Genomic DNA, 17,183 nt, shown 5'->3' on the forward strand with positions numbered 1-17,183 from the left:
ACTTTTTTAACAGTTTTAGATAGGAAATTTGACAAAGTATCATTGGAGGTTCTTTGTAAATCATAAGAAGGACACTCTTTCAGTGATCCTTCTTTATTCATCCTTTCTGTTTTAAAAAAAAATTGTGAGAATATAATGCTTATTTTTATATATTATTTTTTTTGCTTTTCTTTTTATTATTATGTATGTACACTACTTACTCTCCTCATGTCATTTATAGCCCATATGAGAAAATTGTTCCTTCAAATTTAATTTTTTGTAAAGATGTTCTTACTAACCAGTCTACATTTATAGTTTTCCTGTATCAATTTTTTTAATAGAGCTATATTCTGGTTTATTTATGCTCCTTTTAATTCAGCCTTTGAAGTGCTTCTCTTCCATAGTAGATGCCATATTTGCTCATCATTTGAAATGTGCTATCACAATACAATATCACAATATCAAAACATGCAAGGATTTTGCTCTTATATTTTCAGGCTCTTTGTTTTGGCATCTGATAACCAATTTATAGGTTATTTCATCCATAAACAAAGTTAAAAGTCCTGTTATATCATGCTTGTGCCTTTGTATAACTGGATTCTAGTCATACTCCTTTTTGTTTTTATTTTTTTGAGAATTAAATTATTTTTCATGAAAATGGATTTTTATTCTTTAAGAATAAATAGGAATAAATCTATATAGCCTTAATTTCAAAGAACACTACTATTGAATGCCATTATTTTGAAGTCCTGGACTTAGGTGGTACTGATTACAAGGAAGGAAACTTGAATAAAATTAATGGGCTCGAGTATTTTTTCTCAAATATTCTTGTTACCTACCCTGTTTTGTTGTAGTCTGGACATTTGAAAATGAAAATACTATTTTTTCTTCCCAAACAAAAAGGATTTAATACTGTTAATTATTTTAATTTCTTAGGTTAAAGTTTTCATCAATTCTTTAACTTTATAGTTAATACATTTTTTATGTTATCTTGCATTTTATGTGACCTTTAAATAAATAATATGTACTCAGTTCCTATCATACACTTAGTAAATGGAAAAGTGAAAATTTCTGAAAGTCAAGGTGAGAATGAAGAGTTGATCTTTACAGTTAAATGGGATATAGTTTGATCGTAATTTGTATTTCTCATTATATTGAGTACATCAATGACTCAGTTTGTGTTGCATGGTGTCTTATTGTTCTAATTCTACAACACTAGTGACTGATAGCTATATTATTTATTTTCTACCTCAAAAACATCAGAAATGGTGAAAAATTCCTCCCACTGTCAACCTTATTCACTCACTCTGGTACTGGTCATTCTTAGCTTAACCCTTTGGCTGCTAAAGTATAATTCTATATTTTTCTGCTTCTCACAAAGTTATTAAACAAATACAAGCTCAAAGAATGGAAGAGCATGGAATGTTTTCAATTTCTTTGTGTCTTCTTCAATTTATTTCATAAGTGTTTTTATATATGACGGAACATTACTCAGCTATCAAAAAGAATGAAACCCCACCATTTGCAATGACATGGATGGAACTAGAAGGTATTATGCTAAGCAAAATAAGTCAGTCAGAGAGACAAATACCATATGATTTCACTCATATGTGGAATTTAAGAAACAAAACAGATGAACATAGGGGAAGGGAAGGAAACATAAAATAAGATGAAACAGAGAGGGAGGAAAACCATAAGAGACCTCAAACCATAGAAAAGAAATTAAGGGTTGCTGGAGGGGAGGTGGGTAAGGGATGGGGTAACTGGGTGATGAGCATTAAGGAGGGCACTTGAAGTAATGAACGCAACTGATGAATCACTAAATTCTACCTCTGAAACTAATATTACAGCATATGTTAATTAAATTGAATTTAAACAAAATTTTTTTTTTTAAAAAAGAATGCATGAAAATTTCTTTCAGCCTCTCAGGATTTTAATGTTGTTTTGTTAGCTTTTCTCACTCAAAAAATATAAGTTGATATGATGTGTTTTGATGTGAACAAGTTTGTGTAGAATGGATAAAGGCACATTATTCTAGAATTGCTGTGTGTCTAAGCACCTCTTCACAAGAAGGTCAAGAAATAGAAAATGCCAGGACAACTGGAGTTGAGAGGGCTTATAAGGATGGGGCATGAAGTAGGTCATTATGTCACAGGTATTTCTATTTATCAGATGATTGATTCATTAACATATAACTTAAATACAGTGAAATGTATGATCTTAAGGTGTAAGTTCAGTGAGTTCAAAGGTATATATGGTACAACTAAAACCTTTCCAAGATTTACATTACCATCACCTGTAAAAGTTTGTTCATGCCACATCTTTATCAACCCCCACCCCCATCCTCACCCCATGTCAGGAACCACTCTTCTAATTTCATTCAGCACTTAGATGAATTTTTCTGTCATAGGAAAAGTTCAGAAAGCTCAATACCTCTGATAGGAGTATCTTATAACTGGCGAGGTTACCAGTTTATGAAATGTGTTTATGAAACTTATCTTCATCTTCTTGCATAATATTTGCTAAGATTCTAGTGACATTGTTTTAACTTGATGTGCATGATTTTTTGAAGATCTATAAACAGCTATATTCTGTATATTACAGTCTTTGAAGGCAGGACATAGGAATTTGGTAGTAAAAGTTCAGACTGTGGAATAAGAAGCATTATATAATAAGTGCCCGTTGTTTGTCCCACTATAATCCATGGACAGTCTTTCCAGATTATTTATTATGCTTACTAAAAATTCAGATTTCTGGGCCTCATTTGTAGACTTACTGAATGAGAAGGTCCAGGAACCAGGAATACAATCCTTTTTTTAAAAAAGTAGTTATCACAAATGACTTGCATACCCAAATCTTGACTCAAACAAGAAAATTACTTAGCCTCTGTGAGTTTTGGTGAACTAATCTGAGCTTCCCAGTGGTTCTTAAATGAAGTAGTAAACCCTTAAGACAGTCCCTGGCATTCATTAAGACACAACCTATGTTATTCAACTTTACTATTATTATGTTTCTTGTTATGAACACCCCTATTTAAAATCCTTGAATCTTCTCTGTTTTGGTGAAAAGGAATAAAATCCATATTTTGACCTTGACCCTACATATCTCTTCACTTACATCTCTACTATCCATCACTCTCTTACTTTTTAAGAACTGTCCCCATCAGTTACTTTTCAGTTATTTGAATGTATCACATTTCCTCCCCAAAGGACCTCTGTAAATGCTATTCTCTTACCTGGAACACTTTCTCTCTATTCTCTGGAAACACTAGTTCAAATGCTATTTCCTCAAAGTTCCCTGAACATACTTCCTCAAAATAAGTCAAATATCTTTTTTTCCCTAAATAAGTCAAATATCTCTAATTACGTAGCCTTCTAAGACTATTGCTATTTACATTTTAAAGCATTTATCATAATGCCAATTTTACACTTACCTGATTATATGAATAGTGTGTATTATTTACACTTGACTTAAAGGGTAGACACTATGTCTAGTTTTGCAAACCACTGATAAGTAGTAGATGATTAAAAAATAAGAGACTGAGATGCTTTTTGACTGGTAAGTTTTGTTCTGTTTGTTTGTCCTAAATTAAGGAACCAAATAGACTTATTTTTTTTTAATTTATATCATCTTTTATTACAATCTATGATTATACTTACATATATTAAACCATTACAGAATTCCTATTTTAAGGCACTCCAGTCTCCCAAATTAAGGTACCTATTGTACTTTGTCCTCTAATTTCAAACATTAATATGAGAAGTAAAACTGCAACTTCATATTAAATTTGAGGCTTAAGTTTGTAGAACAAGTTAAGTACTTCCAGAAATCTCAAGTCAGAAATGAACAGGCTAGAAATTGAACTAATAATCTTAATACAGTTTGATTATCACTTTGTTTATTCTTATTACTCATTTACCTCTTTATTTATAAATCTAAACAGAATTAAAACTCTACTTTTGATGGTATAATAGAGATATTAATGGAAGAGACCAATCCACACATATGCTATATCCCTGGACATTTATCTTGCTTTAAAATGCTAATCTTTTATGCCTTGGGCTTCTTACTGAGCAGTGAATGTTTATCTATGCACAATCCATTTCTCTTCCTGCTGGGATTTTCTTTAGAGTCACCCGTGCCATCATTGAACAATTCTGAATGTGCTTCGTTAGTTTTCTTTGTTCTGCATGGAGTATTCTCAGAGATAACACTTTCAATTTCAGCTCCCATGGCTTCTCCTAAAGCTGTTAAAATTCCATCACGTTGGTTTACCATAAACTTTGTATCTTCTTCAATAAAGTACATAGGTGGTTTTAAGCCTATCTGTGAGGTCCATCAGCACTGAGATCTGCTTGCTTTTCTTTCATCTTGTAGATAATGTGTTGAGTTTTGGCTGTGGCCAGAGTCCTTTTCTAACCATCCCTAAGTCGATTTTAATAAAAAGGCTAACACTCCTGATATCTCCTATCAAAGTATGTTCAGCTTTCTGTTTATTAGTAGCTCAGCAAGTTATTAGTAAGATAATCCCCTCTCCTGTGACATATCCTCGAAGGTCTTCATTTACAATTATATCAGAACAACCAAATAAACAGCACAAAATACTGAATTTCTTCCATACAGTATTGAAATACTGTATCCTAGAGCTGATGAGAGCTGCTGAAGTTTCTTTAGTTGCTACCTCTTATTCTGTTGGGTGGCCACTGTCCATTGGTTTTCTCATTGTGATAGTGTCCAAAACAAATTCCTAGGCATGCAGTTGGAAGCTCCAGAAATGTTTCTCAGCTTATCTAAAGCCTCAGCTTAATTTTTAATGAAAATTTAGAGCATGACAGCTATTTTATGTATAGAAGAAAAGTTTTATTATTATTTTTAATTTGAGACCTAAATTTGGGAAAGATAAAATAAAAATACTGTCAGAGGAAAAAGATATAAACATAAGTCACAGGTATCCAGATATAATATGCAAGGAACAGTACACATAATATTTTAAAATACACACACACATGCACATATGCACTCAGCAATAAGTGACTATAATATCTGGCACTTTTAACTTTTACAAAAATCAATAATAGTTATTAAAGATAATTTATAAATATGTAAAAAGGTACAAAGAATTAAAAATATATTTATTTTAAAAAGAAACTGTTACTTGGGCATAGAATAACTAGTATTTAACAAAGAGAAAGCTCAAATTCTACTTAACTCCTTTTTTATTTGCATATCGTAGATTTAACAATGTGCAGTGGAGTCAAAATCCTTTTTTACCCCTTGTGAACAAATTTATTATATTTAGCCAATTTTGTTAAATTTTAAGCACATTTCATTGCTTCCATCTCTCAGTATTTTCAATTACTATGAGTCAGGCACACAAAATTCATTTCATTCATACCCTCTGCACTTACTGTACATCTTCAATGATACTTCATTACTTACTGTTACATTTTGTTTTTCTCCAAGATTTTGTTTATTTATTTACTTGACACAGAGAGAGAGACAGAGAAATCACAAGTAGGGAGAGAGGCAGACAGAGAGAGAGGGGGGAAGCAGGCTCCCTGCTGAGCAGAGAGCCCGATTCGGGACTCCATCCCAGGACCCTGAGATCATGACCTGAGCCGAAGGCAGAGGCTTTAACCCACTGAGCCACCCAGGTGCCCACTGTTCTTGGCAAGCATTTCATGGATCTGACAGCAAAAGCATAAGCAAGAAAAGCAAAACTAAACAAGTGGGACTGCATCAAACTGTAAAGATTCTCCAAAGCAAAAGAAATGATCAGCAAAATGAAAAGACAACCTGTGTAATGGGAGAAAATATTTACAAACCACATATCTGATAAAGGTTAGTATCTTAAATATATAAAGAATTCTTACAATTATTAGTCTTATACAAAGTAGAATATTATTTATACTGTGGTAAAATTAGGAAAACATAAAGTGTTGTTTTAAAAACTCAGATTAGTAGCTCTCATTTTAAAAAGAGCCTACTACTTAACAGAAATATTAAATTAACTTTTGTTAACACACATTATAAATCCTTATATTCACAAATCGTATTTTAGAACGCTCTTTAAATTATGTTTATATGTTTATATATATCCTTATCTCTAACAAAGACCAAGACTATTAGCTTAATTCACCAAAGTTTAGAATATATTTTTGTGGGGACAGGGGCAGAGAGAGAGAGAGACTCTTAGGCAGGCTCCTTGTCCAGCATGGAGCCCAGTATAGGACTTGATCTCACAACCCTGAAATCATGGTCTGAGCCAAAAATAGAGTTGACAACGGGCTGAGCCACCCAGGTGACTCTGGAATATATGTATTTTTTTTTTTTTTTACAAAAGAAATATTTACTATCTAGCCTTTTACAGAGCTGTTTTAGGAAGGGGGAAAAAAAAAGCTTTATTTAGAAGAGTCAAAATATGTAAAGCATTGAAAGTTAAACAATCAAAAAAATTTCCTTATTTTTTATTCTAAATTTATATAAATCCTAAAAAAATGCATTAATTCAAATTTTAGCTCCAACAGATTGTAAGAGACCTTAAAAATTGATTTATTGAATGCTTGTTTTATGGAGCATCTCAAATGAACAAATTTGTTCATATCAAAAGTTCCTCTAACTGTCACTACAATTCCAAATTGCCCTTATTGAAATTATGCCAGTTAGAGGGATTTGCATATTAGTTAGGATTGTAACATGAAACATGAATAAAGCAGATTTTTAGTCTGGAAAGAACACAGATTTTTTAAAAACTCCATGAGAACTGAAATAGTCAGTAAGGACATAGTTGTGAAATCATGTATCTCCAGAACCTGACCAAAGACTAGTAGCTGAAGAAGCCTCTAGCTCCAGCAGAGGGAATTAAGTCAAATAATTTCAGGAATATAAAGGTGATACGGAGGAATATCCTTATAAGGTTTTTGAAAAGGTAAATTTATGTATCATTTGTCCAAAGACTCTAGGGTGACACACTAGTGTGGCATGAGATTTTGAAACTGTCAACTTCTAATCCACTTGAGAGGCCCGTTTTCCTGAAGTCTGTCTCCTATCCTTTGAGCTTCAACTTATAAACAGGTGTCTGCTTACAATGAGTGAGGGGACTAATCCAGACCAACATCTTTGTGCAAATAAAGTTTTATTGGAACACAGCCTCCTGCATTTACTACATTTTGTCTATGGTTGTTTTCCATGCTGCAGTACAGATTTGAGTTGCAGCAAAGACTGGCCCATGGAGTCTAAAATATTTACCATCTGGCCTCCCTCAGAAAGACATTTATTGAGCCTTGTTGTTGTTAAGAGACAAAGTCTTATAGACAATAGGCAAATAGAGAGGATGGCGGATGGCAAATTATTGCTATGGAAGATCCACATAAATGAAAATGCATACAAAGATATACAAATTTCACCAATGACTTAGAAGTCTGGGGGGACTCTTAGGACAGAGATGAAAGCCAAATACTGAGAACTCTGTGAAATAATTGGAGCTCAGATTAAATATAAAACTTCATACTCCTGATAGGATGGCCCTCGGCAGAGGAAAACTCCCAAGCATCTCACATGTGCACACTACTGTAGGATTAAGCTTCTTGTTAGTATCACTGAGGGACTGCCTAAATCTTGGTGGGTACTCAGCTTTCTCGGCTTCACCAGACTGAGACTATTAGGAACACTCTACTGTTAGGTTAATTAGCTTGCTATAGCAAAGGAAAATGCAAGCCATGAGGAACCGTGAGGATTCTTTTTTTTTTTTAAAGATTTTATTTATTTATTTGACAGAGAGAAATCACAAGTAGATGGAGAGGCAGGCAGAGAGAGAGAGAGGGAAGCAGGCTCCCTGCTGAGCAGAAAGCCCGATGCGGGACTCGATCCCAGGACCCTGAGATCATGACCTGAGCCGAAGGCAGCGGCTTAACCCACTGAGCCACCCAGGCGCCCCCCGTGAGGATTCTTAAAATGGGGAGTCAAGGAAGGTTATTTCGCAGCATCTTGGATGCTGAAATGAGTCATGGAATGATATTCACAGGTATAGAATAGATTTTGTGAAATAAGGAGCCACTGGAAGATGGGTGTTCTTGCCTTAAATATATGTCTCTATAGAATTTATGGGGGTATGTGGTCTGTATTTTAGCTCCAAATGAATGTGTCTAAATAAACTGATGTTAAAGGACTTGGGCTTAGTTTATTTTGCATGTCATGCTTGGTACAGTTTATCTGTTCTGTGAGTCCTCACCCAATTTTGGAAATATGGTTTCTTTTTCAGTACAAGAACATGCATTGGAGTAATTAACACCACACTTGGGTTTATAGGGAAAAGATGTAATTGAGGATAGCTACAGCTTCTATTTGTACTTTTCTTAAATTGGTACAGCTTATTTTATATGTTTTATAAGCTTCCCTTCCTCCCTTGGCCCATGAACAAATGCTTATAAGAGTTGAGTGGAGTTATAAAACACTGAATGCTCCTGCTAAGATCTCTCTCTCTGTCTTCTACTCTGACATATTCAGCATTATCCCACTACTGCTCTGCTTTAAACTCCAGGGGGATTCTCAGTGTTCTTTTTAGCCTATCACCTCCAGAAGTCCAGGTTTCCTTAGGTGTGTATGATGTTTCAAACTATAGGATGTGAACTTGCAATACTTTTCCACATGATCATTTCTTATAGCCAAAATACTTGTTTTTCTTACAGCTCTTGCCATCACCTGACTCAATATGTATTTAACTTCTTTCTTTTTAAAGTTGGTAACTCCGGGGTGCCTGGGTGGCTTAGTGGGTTAAGCCTCTGCCTTCGGCTCAGGTCATGATCTCAGGGTCCTGGGATGGAGTCCCAAATCGGGCTCTCTGCTCAGTAGGGAGCCTGCTTCCCTCTCTCTCTGCCTGCCTCTCTGCCTATTTGTAATCTCTGTCTGTCAAATAAATAAATAAATAAATAAAATCTTAAAGTTGGTACCTTCTGTTTCAGTAGACAGAAGCTAGGGCACATGCCCTCTTCCCAAGTTTTCTATCTGTTGATTATTTAATCAAAAACTAACGTGCGTACTGTTATGAAGGGATTTTACAGATGCAATAAAATCTCAAACCAGCTGACCTTAAGATGAAAGAGATTATCCTTCTCTCCAGGTAGAATTTGTCAGTGAAGCCCTTTAAGAAGCAGCGTTTTCTCTGGCTGGTAGAAGAACAGAAAGACAGAGATATTCACATTGAGAGAAGAATCTGATGTGCTATTGCTGCTTTTGGAGATGGAATGGGTTATGTGCAAGGAACAGCCACAAGGAGCTAAATGTGATCCTTGGCTAATGGTAAAGAAACGAGGACCTCAGTCCTACAAAAACAAGATGAACTCTGCTAACAGTATGAATGATCTTGAAAGTGGATTATTTCCCAGAGAGTACAGATAAGAACATACCTCTGCCAACATCTTGTTTTTCATCCTTGTGAGAACCTAAACAGAGGTCCCAGCCAATACCAGTCAGACTTTTGGCCTGCAGAACCAAAATAATAAATGGGTGATGTTTTCAGCTGTCATGAAAGTAGAGATATTTTTCCCCTTTTTGTTCATTGTTACATCATTAGGACCTAGAATTGTGCCTGAAATATAAGAAACCTTTTAGAAATAATTCTAGTTAGCCTGCTAAAGTAAACACTGTGAACAGTTTGAGACTATTTTAATCCATAGACTCACTCTAGATATTTAGCTGTAAATCCAGTTGAGTAAAGTATTAAGGTTTAAATGTTTGACGAGACCATCTAAAAATCTTATATAAATGAAACAAGATGAGTTTGGGAGGGAGACAAACCATAAGTGACTCTTAATCTCACAAAACAAACTGAGGGTTGCTGGGGGGAGGGGGTTTGGGAGAAGGGGGGGGGGATTATGGACATTGGGGAGGGTATGTGCTTTGGTGAGTGCTGTGAAGGGTGTAAACCTGGCGATTCACAGACCTGTACCCCTGGGGATAAAAATATATGTTTATAAAAAATAAAAAATTAAAAAAAATTAAAAAAAAGACAATTTTGCTATAGAAGATAAAATCACAAAAAAAAATCTTATATAATCTCTGGTAAAATTCTTAAAAACTTATAAAAGGCATCAGTGATACACTTACAAGTGTTTATTTTTTTGAGATGAATTGATTTCAGACACTGAATACTTGATTTAATGCATGTTTTAGTGCACTTTATGTGACACAAATTAATTTGCAATAGAAGCAAGAAACCTATCTCTAAGGTAATTAGTCATGGTCAAATCTTAATTATCTCCTTAAATAGAAAACAGGCTTATCAAGATATCTACTATGGTATTCTCGAATGGGATGCTCTCTTATTTGTTAATAAGGCTTTCCACTAAAATAAAATTCTATGGTATAGATTTTAACACATGGACTTTGAAATAATGACACCCATTTTTTAACCCTTCTAGCCTCTAAATTCCTTCCAGTCATTCCACAAGTTGCTTTTGTCTCTATACATGAGGAAAATGGGCCTCAGAGATATTACATACTAGCTTAAGATCAGAAAAATTGAATTGGTAAACCTAAGATTCCAGCACAGGTGGATGTATTACTGAGGTTCCATGTTTGTCCTATTCTGACACACTGTCAATCAGTGATGTTTGTTTATTAAATTCATCTGTAATTATTATGAATATATGGGAATTTATATCCCTGTCTGAATATTTGCACTGTGTTTATAACAGTTTTATTGAATATTAACAAGATATGATCCTCATTTTCCTAGGCACCAATTTTATCCTGGAAACTTTGTTAGAAGGCCCGAATTGTATGAACTTTTGTCATGAGGGCAATAGTCAAATCTCAAAACAAGTGGAAAAGTGAGTTAACTTTGATCAACAAATGAATGGAATAATCTTGAAGCAACCAGTTATCAATCCATTAACATTTCTTTTACTTATGTCCCTTCAGTGCACATTTGTTGAGAGTACCTCATGTCCCTGGCATTATATTTTGTGCTAAATTCAGCATGATGTCTGTCCTTGGTATTTTGGGAGCTTTGAGGTGATATATTGTCGGAGGGCTGAAGCTGAAAGATGGTAGGTGTTAGCCTGAAGATGGGCAGTTGAGAGGGAAGAGGAGAGCAAAAATTTGGGAATATTCTAGATGAGAGAAAGTAAATAAAAAGAATGGAAAATTAAGCAGGATTTGCTTTTTTTTTTTTTTTTTTTTTTTTTTTTTTTTTAGGAACTAAAAGAAGTACACTGTTGTTGTATGTTTGAGTCCATTATGCGGGAAAGGAGCGCATGGAGACAGATTTAAAAAGGATGTGTATGCAGTGCCTTCTAAGTCGCATGAATACAGTTGAAATTTATGTGGTGCTGCTGAAGGGAATGCAATGAGTAGGTTTTTTATTTGTTCATTCGCTCATTCAACAATATTCATGAAAGGCTTGCTTTGGGTGCTGTGTGCCAGGCACTGGCTCATGGGTTAGGAGCGAGACTGCAGTGAATTTATCGTTGTCAGGGTCCTTTCCCTCATGGAGCTTATTATCTGGATTGATGGTTTTGAAAGGTCATTCTGCTGCAACATTAATAAACTGTGGCAAGGAAAGACCAGATCGAAGACGCTGGGACAGGGAGCAAACAAGGCCTGAGCTGAGGATTTCGGATCTAGCACCAAGGAAGTCATTGGTGGCAGAAGTAGGGATACATTGGATGGAGGGGGCATCTCGACCCCTTCTTTTCATAAAGTTAGAATGAGATGGAGGGCAGGTACTGTATGTCTTTATCACTGCATTTCTAGTCCCTTGTCTACTAATTTAACCTTGACTCTCTATCATCATCTTTGCCAGATCATTGATTACAAGCATTCTTGATTTTAGAGTGTGCCCAGCTCTGCTTAACCTACAGTTGGGACTAAATTTGATGGTTTGGGGTATTTTTTTTTCCTGATTTTTAAAATCTACAAATACGTACTATTTTCCTGAACAATGAATTCCTTAACTTTTTGGACATTTTTCTTTTTGGTATTATAGGGAGATAGTCACATTCAGGTAAAGACAGCATAGCATGTTAATGAGTGGTTAGTGAATCTCTCTTTCCCCCAAATATTTACTAATCTACTAAAAAATTTATAAGATGATCACTTCCCAAATTGACAACCTACTTTAGGAACTATTTGTGCATTTATTTTTTTTTGTACTGTGCAATATATTCTTGTATAGAGAAGTTTGCTTTATAATAATTCATTTGTAAATGCTGGCATTCGCTCACAGTATTTAAAACAAAAAGTTCAAATTATTATTTGAGCTTTCTTCCTTACCCTTGAAAGAGAAAATAAATGAATTTGCTCCTTTTCTGTTTTTCATCGTTTTTAAAGTTATATTACATTTGTAAAGTGTCTGCTTTTAAAATTATTTTTTTGGTTTTGTAAAAGGAGATACATTCAATGTATTTAATAATTCTTTAAATATTAAATTTAGAATATAATTATAATTTGCCAAATAGTTCTTTCTTCCATCACATTCTCAAAACAAAAACATGGGCCCTTTATTCATATTCCCTGTTTTCAGGTCCCATTCTTTTTGAAAAAGTGGTATTTGGAGATTTGAAAGGTTCCAACTTTATGTTGATATCTGGCAGAGAGAAATTTCAGAATAAGTTCTATTCTTAAACACCCTGACAATTTTAGCTTTGTTATTAGCTATGTTATAACTTATTAATGAATTTGATGGAAGTCACAAGGTTGGATTTGTATATATTTGTATTTAACTTTTCTTCAGCTAAGAAAGAAAAGTTTGGCTGTCTATTCTATCTAAAATGTTATACATTCAAATTGCAGTAGCAATATGTTATAGATGATGTAGAAGAAGTTTGACAGTTTCGGAGAAAAAGGCAGAATTATTTCTTTAAGTTATCATAGTACTTTAAGTCTTAACTGTGTAAAATTTAAGGTGTATGACAGAAACATTTGATATTCTTTAGACATTGTAAAGCCACTCCCATTTTCCAGTTCGAGAAACACTTTGTTTATGAAAAATTTCAACCTTATTTGCCCAATCCACTTTTTCTAACTTCCTTTTCTTCTTATTCTTAGCAATATACTTAGCACCACAGTTGCAAAAATGGAAAATTTAGAATAAAAATCCTCAATCAAAACTTCCATTTTGTGCATTTCATTTTATGTCAAATAATCTAGTATTTATAAGTCCTTATAGTTTACAACAATTAATGGAGGCTAACAGGTATCCTAAAAGATCAAACTTTTCAAATTACTAATAAAAATAAGCATTTAAAACTATTGCTATTTAAGTAAGCACTCAACAAAGTTGGGCTTCTCTACTCTAATTTTCATCTTTAACACCTGGAGAATAAAGTTTGTGAAAGAATCAGAAGATTTACATTGGGAAATTGATGGATACCTATAGATAGATACTAAAGTGTAGGAAGGAAAAAGACTTTCCTTCAGGAGAGTAGTTTCAAAAAGAGTGCATTTCACCTGTTCCTCTTGCATTATTTCTATGATAAAATCTCCCTTGTAGAAGATTTCTATATAATTCAGCAGGCTTTCCTTAAAATTAAAAAAAAAAAAAGATGCCTTACAAATGAAACCTATAGTTTATGCTTATGGTTTATGTAATGGTCAAATATTTTTCTATTATTTTGAATATGTTTACATATTAATTTTCAGTATTAAAATGTCTTATTTTCCTACTCAAAATCTTCTCTGCTTTTATTATTCAAGCGCGTTAGGTGAATGGCTGTTCTCCAAAGAAATGAAAACCTGTGGATTTAAAATTCTATTTCTTTTTTTTTTTTTGCTTATAAAATTTTAACAGTATCCTTTAAGCTTTATAGATCCAGACTATAAAATTTATGGATAAACAAGTTAAGAACTTAATTTTACCTTTGTGTGTAAAAACTTACATGGAACAATCCGGTTTCATCAGCTATTCAAAGAAAAGTATTCTTCTTCTCCTTATTGCATACTCTCGAACATAGAGGGCGCTGTTACATTAACGAACACTATCATTTCAAGCAGAGATTGTTTATAGCTCCTTTTCATGGCAAGACCATCAGCTCCAATGTGTTTCATGACTGCTATGTATTAATCATTTTGTCTTTCTCTCAGTAAGTATCTTTTTCATAATGCTTTAATGAAGTTCTTTCCATAAGCTTTCATCTGAGATAAGTAAAGATGTGAATGTGAATGCATGGATATATTTATAGAAAGCATTCGCTCATATGTTAAATGCCTCATGAAGTTTCCTGACAGCACCACTCTTAATTTTTAACACATATAATAATATATCGTGACAAAAATCAGTCAACATGAGTCACTAGACATTAAATATTAAAAATTATGGAAAGACTGATAATTTGCTTTGACATTCTGGAAAAGCACATATTTTGTCACATTCATGCCAGGAAATGTAGACCAATATATTTAGTCTAAGTGATGCACAATATTTTTGACAATACATAAAATAGCTCAAGCTAATTGTTTTGTTGATCATTCCAAGAAAAAGAAGGTTGTTTAAAACATTGTGATTTTTCACAGACCTGTACCCCTGGGGATAAAAATACATGTTTATAAAAAAATTTAAAGATTAAAAAAAAAACTAAACATTGTGATTTTGAAATGCATTGATCTTTAGATTTTTATCTAGCTCTTTGAAAATAGAGGTATCTATCAAAGAACAGGTGGTATACACGTGGATGTTTTCTAAAGTGAGAACATTCACAATATTCTCAATTTGGAATACTATTCACTTCTCTCCTTCAAGCTCTTAAGGTTTTACTCATTCTTACATGCCGACTTGACGTGCTACCACAAGCACTGTAGCTTTTCTATGGCAAAATACTGAGACTGGCCCAACTTCTGGGAATGAGCCTTAGCAGACAGAATATATTATTGAAATATTTAGGCAATATAGTTATTGATTATCATGTGGCTTTACATATAATAAACGGTAAGCCAAAAAAATTGTAAACAGCACACACATCAAGAGATTTAAATGTGTTTTTGTCTTTAGATATTCTAATCCCATTGTCTAGAATCTTTACTCAAAATAATGTTCTGAAAGAGTAGAGATAACTTCATGCAAAAAAAAAGAAAATATTTTTGCAACTCTGGAATCATCACAAATAATTAAGAATGGTATACTACTCAACATGGTATTATAGAGATAATATACATTATAATATATACTTATATATTAATAGATTCATATATATAATACATACATGTATAAAATAATAATATATGTATGTGTATATGTATAGTGGTTAAAGCACAAATTCTGAAGCCTGAAAGTTCTGGTTCAGATTTTAACCCAATCAATCACTAAGGAAAAGGATAATCTCTCTGATTACTCATGTAGGAAAAAAATAACATTAAAACAGTCATTAAAAACTATTTTCATGGGATTTTTGTAGGAATTAACTGAAATGGTCCCAGGTAGAATGTTTTATAAGTGTATATAGACCATATTAAAAGTTTGCTATTGTTATTTTTATGGCTCTTATATTAAAAGTGGTATTTTGTAACAATATATTTGAGTTTATCAGCACCTAAGGTCTTAACCTCTTATCTATATGCTCTGCAAAGGAAAGATATTACCCAAAGGAAAATTTAAAAAGACGAACTAGCGTGTGCATAGTGGCTTTTGAGAAGGAGTGAAACGAAATGTGATGACCAGTTAAAAATATACTGCAGTACTGATATGAGGTCATATTTGAATATTCAGTCACATCTTATCTTTGAGAAATATAGAGACATCAGAAGCACCCATCTATTATCATTTGGTCTTTTTGCTCCCTGTCATACTTTAATTATGATGTCTGCATATCATATCATATAATGTTCTAATAGTGAGTTTTGTGGTGTTTTATGTGTCTTTTGATGGGAAGAGATATGAATTTATAATTTAGAGATTCGTGACTACAAAGTTAGCCTCTTACCTGTCACTGGAAAGGTTACTTTTCATTATGGTTATATATGGGTGTGTGTGTGTGGGAGGTGTGATATGAAATTTCAAATCATTCTGCTTATCTTTTACAAGTCCCCCTTTACCTCATGCTGCTCAGCCACCTGGTCTCTGTGCTATCCTTTGAACACTAAGCTTTTCTCATGGTAAGACTTTATCTTTCTTGTCCCACATTTCCCAATTTGTCAGACGACCAGTGTCATTCATTCAGATATACTTAAATGTCTCCTATCAGAGAGGATTCCAGTAACTGCATCTGTTAAAGTATCACTGCCATCCCACCACTCCTATTTGTTAATTTTTAATATTGCATTTATAATAAACACAAATTATACATACTCAAATTGTGAGTGTCTTTTCTACTGTAGTGCAGTTTGTACTCAAATTGTGAATCTTCTCTGCTATAGTACAGTTCCACTGAAGCATGAGCTTTGTTCATTCTGATGTCACTTGCCCTAGAATTTAGACTACATGTTAAGTGGCTGAATGATAATGACTGATAACTTTTGTTTAAATTCAGATGAAATTTCTGTACCAAAATGTTGATACTATGTACATTTAACTAGCTGAACTGGTATCTTCTACAGATAACATCAACCAAACATCCATATTTTATTTATTTATTTTTTAAAATATTTTATTTATTTATTTGACAGAAATCACAAGTAAGCAGAGAGAGAGGGGGAAGCAGGCTCCCTGCCGAGCAGAGAGCCCGATGTGGGGCTCGATCCCAGGACCCTGAGATTATGACCTGAGCTGAAGGCAGAGGCTTAACCCACTGAGCCACCCAGGCGCCCCAAACATCCATATTTTAAAAGTTACAGTACTGTTAATAACATTTTCCAATATTTGTAGACCATCTCTAAGGGGGGATTGAGCTGGGATATCATCATTGGATTATGGAGCAACTGGGGAGGGTCATTGTAAGCAACAAAGTAAAAATAAAAATTAAAAATTGCTCTAAAAGCTAAACAATGATTTGTTCCTATTTTAAAGAAAATGAGTATACTTAGAAATAAAAGGGAAATAGCATTTTACCTGACCTAAATCTTAATTTATATACTGTTCAAATTATATAATGACCAGACATTTCCTGAGTTGAATGATAATTATATTTTGGATTATGCCACTACAATAAGATTTCTTATTTTGTCTTCCAGTTAAATTGTGTAAGCTGGGCAAATGAACTGGAAAATGCTAATGCCCAAATGGTTACTCCTATATCTTCATATTTTATGATCTTTCTTTAAAATAAAGAAAGTAG

General features: G+C 33.6%; 1 pseudogene; it reads right to left on the bottom strand.

Moving 5' to 3' along the window:
* Positions 1 to 4,029: 4,029 nt before the first annotated feature.
* On the bottom strand, positions 4,030 to 11,658 carry LOC132020383 (ethanolamine-phosphate phospho-lyase-like; annotated as a pseudogene).
* Between the last annotated feature and the right edge of the window lie 5,525 nt (positions 11,659 to 17,183).

Source organism: Mustela nigripes, chromosome 6, assembly GCF_022355385.1.
Source record: "Mustela nigripes isolate SB6536 chromosome 6, MUSNIG.SB6536, whole genome shotgun sequence".
Classification (NCBI taxonomy): Eukaryota; Metazoa; Chordata; class Mammalia; order Carnivora; family Mustelidae; genus Mustela; species Mustela nigripes.